The sequence below is a fragment of the Cynara cardunculus genome (assembly GCF_001531365.2).
Source record: "Cynara cardunculus var. scolymus isolate 2C chromosome LG 9, CcrdV1, whole genome shotgun sequence".
Taxonomy (NCBI): Eukaryota; Viridiplantae; Streptophyta; class Magnoliopsida; order Asterales; family Asteraceae; genus Cynara; species Cynara cardunculus.
Window position 1 is genome coordinate 7287182 of NC_037536.1, and position 3745 is coordinate 7290926.

Genomic DNA, 3745 nt, shown 5'->3' on the forward strand with positions numbered 1-3745 from the left:
ATATTATGTGATATTTTATATTTTAAAATATGTATTATTTTATATAATTTATTTTAATTTAAAAATATAATTTAAAATATTGATTAATATATATTTAATCCATAAAATATTTGTTTCATAAGTATTTGTTTGACAATGTTTGTGACACAACAATTATATGTACAAAAAATTTAACATTACGAACCACATTCACATTAAGCAAAAATATTAAATGTTTAGCCTTAGATAAGAAATAAAAAAAATCATATAAAATAATACCTTAAAATAAAAATTCTCACGATTATCATAATTTATAGGGTTATAAATTATTAAACCCTTCATCTGTGATTGTTACATATACTTGTTATGGTTTGATTAATTTTTTAAATGATTAGAAAATGGTCTTACGAAAACAGGATGGTTTCACATGAACCCAACCCTTTTGAGTGATACATTAGACTATGTTGTTTTAGATGATTGAACATTTATAGTCAAACTAATAAGGTTTAATATAACATATCTTTAAGCAATTTTGATTAATTAAAGATATGTTAATTTGCTTATTTTATTATTTAAAATTTTAAATCTGAAATCTGATTGAAAATTAATTGAAGCATTGAAACTGTTGATTTGTTTATTACTAACAACTTATATTTTAAAATTTGAATAATTGAATTTGTAGTAATGTGTAAAGATAAATGGTCTAATTTTAATAATAACAATTAAAATATAAAATATAAAAATTATTGATCAATGATTACAAGTAAATAAAATAATAAAAATAAAAAGTAATTAACAATTATTAATAATTATTAATAATTATAGATAAAGGTAGGCTTGGTGGGATGTAATTCCTAAGTAGGTGGAGTGTAAATCCACCAAGCCAAAAACATTGGAGGAAGTGTTAATGACACCCTTTTAGTAAAAAGTGTTGAATCTTTGAGAATTATAATTTCTTTTAGAATCCATAAAACCTCAAATCGATTTAATAATATATTATATTTAATTATTATTATTATTATTATTTAATATACATATATCTATACTATTTTATTAAATAAATTTGTCCAAAGTCTTAAAGTCTTAACTTTTATAATACCCAAAATACCYTTACCCTCCCTTTACACGCCTCCCCTCCCCCAAGATGACTTTTCACTTTACCCGACTCCCCTCCCCCAAGAACGCTCTGCCCCCTTATCGCCTCCCAAGACGACGATTCGCTCCCAAGATGGTTCCTTTAAGAGTCGTCCATCGTTCAATTGTCGTTCACAATCGCCCAAAATCGTCGTTCCCACCACTAATCGTTTTTAGGTTTTGCTGTAGGAAGATCATCTTGCACTGTTTTGCACCGAATCGTTCAATCGCCTCAAAATCGCAGGTTGCTATCAGGTTGCCTAAATTTAGTATAGGTTTCTAATCGTTTTTAGGTTTTGCTAGATCATCTTGCACTGTTTTGCATAACATTAACAGATTATTGYTTCTCTACYTGCGCAGCAGCACAAGGCATCAGGCCGAACGTTCAATCGCCTCAAAATCGCAGGTTGCTTTCAGAAAATCGCAGGTTGCTTTCAGGTTGCCTAAATTTAGTTAACTTTCTGTTTGGGTTCATTAACTTTCTGTTTTATGTTTTGACATTTAATATTATGATTATCACTTGCCTGCTCTTGTTGAACTAATYTGTACAAAAAGAACCTGYTGCTSCTGTAATGCATATAGAGCTCTAAGAAGTTCTGTAGAATAGGCAGTAACCAAAGTTGCTAACTTTGACATGAAACAACCAAAAACAAAAGATCAAAACCTGCAAAATTGGGGTAGGAAGATCATCTTGCAATGGGACTTGTGAACGGTCCTYTGATTTCATCACTGGTGCTTCTTAAAACCCTATTTTTCATAGGGGAGTTGCATTTGATCTTCTTCATTCATCACTTCTTGGAATTCTGGGTTTTTACGTTCCTATTCGATTCTCCAAATGGGTAAATCGACCAAGAAGTCTGCCTCCAAAGTACAGTCATTGATATTATTCAAGATGAAGTTTCTTTCTGTTCTGTATATACGYGTGCCTCTGTATGTAGAAGTATTTATGTTTGATGAATCTATTTTGTTTTGATTTTGGTTAGGTTGATTCAACTGCTGCTGTTGTAGCTCCACCGGCCAAAACAAAGGTGAAAGTTGGTCCTCCAAGCTTGTTATATATTCCACTGGTTCAACCGATTTCTTTATTTCTGACAGATTATTTATGGGTTGCTGCATACTGGCTACCCCCTCGCATAGCTATATACATTTTATCTTTTTGCATTTACCTATATTGTTCGATGCCAACACATTCTTTTCTCACTGAAGTCTTAAGCATCATTCTCAATATTTTTTGGTTAATATTGTAAGAAAGTTTTTTAGTAGATAAACAGAGTAGTTCCTGATATGGGTTGGTTGGTTGTTTTAGGTTCTTCTTAGAGGACCAAAGAATTGCCGTGAAGCAGTTAGGCACTTTGGTAAGGCTCCTAGTGTGCCACACAGCCACACCAAGCCCTACGTGAGATCAAAGGGAAGGAAATATGAGAAGGCTAGAGGTAGAAGAAACAACAGGGGATTTAGAAACTAAAATGGTCCTCCATGAATCATTTCCGAAGATTTGACTCCCAGATTCCCAATATCATGTTCTCTATCAAACCTTTAGCTGTTGTTTGCTTACTTGCTACAATAAAAATTTTGCTTTTGTACTCTGGATTGTGTTGAAAGATTTGTTGGATGATTTTAGATATTGATGTTTTTATGTTCAGTTTTTCCAAGCTTAGTACTTGATTTGAGTTGCCATGTTTAGTAGAAAGTAGGGATGATATTTGTGTTATATATATATATATATATATATACACACACAGAGGGAATGAATTTGATTGAAAGTAATAGAAAATTCTGAAGAAAACACGTTTTAAAAGTTATTATTTGCAATTGATTGGGATAGGATACATGATGGCATCATGTGTTTAGGTTGAGGAAAAAGATGATTGCATTTAAAACATGGAAATGAAGTCGTAAATGTGGTGGTTGATCTGTTGTGGCTTCTCTTGGTTGATGAAGTGACCAACATCTTCCATGACAACAACTTGTTCCAATCCTCGTACGGCTTCCTTGAATCCACCACTAGGCATGGCAACGGGGCGGGGATGGGGCGGGTTTTGTAATCCCCGACCCCGGTTTGTAATACCGTCCCCCGGCCCCGGTCCCCGGCGGGTACAGAGATTATCATCCCGTCCCCGGTCAAATTCTAGCAATCCCCGGTCAAAACTCGGTAAACCCCGGTCAATCCCCGGTCAAAACCCGGTAAAAAGTATTTAGTTTGATTATACCGGGGATCCCCGGCTCCGACCCCGGCCCCGGTTTGAGTAACATCTCCCGGCCGTCCCCGTTTGAGTATACCGGGGATCCACTGGTTTGCATGTATATGTAAATAAGTTGCTGTATTCACCGTCTTCCAATTTTTGAGTTTCATGCATATGTGAATAAGGTATTGTATTTATAAGCTATATGCACTTGTGAATGCGTCTCATGATAAATGTCGAGGTCTATTAATATGACATATTTTTTAAATATAAATTTCATGTATTATTTGTAAATAGAGTTGCTTTTAGTACAACTCATTATTGTATAAAATCAGTGGAACTTCAAAATCGTTAAAATTCATGGCTTCCGCCGCATTGCGCGGGTACACAACTAGTATTAATTAAATTATATTATATAATTATATTAATACTCTCCTGAATGCTCGATA

General features: G+C 33.7%; 1 long non-coding RNA gene across 2 annotated transcripts; it reads left to right on the forward strand.

The window, feature by feature from the left end:
- The first annotated feature begins 1300 nt into the window (after positions 1 to 1300).
- On the forward strand, positions 1301 to 2137 carry LOC112517653. 2 transcript variants are annotated; one of them, XR_003069754.1, is made up of 3 exons: positions 1301 to 1357; positions 1474 to 1551; positions 2097 to 2137. It is a non-coding gene; the product is annotated as an uncharacterized LOC112517653 (long non-coding RNA). The 2 variants fall into 2 exon arrangements; XR_003069755.1 differs by lacking the exon at positions 2097 to 2137 and adding an exon at positions 1795 to 1812.
- Positions 2138 to 3745: the final 1608 nt, after the last annotated feature.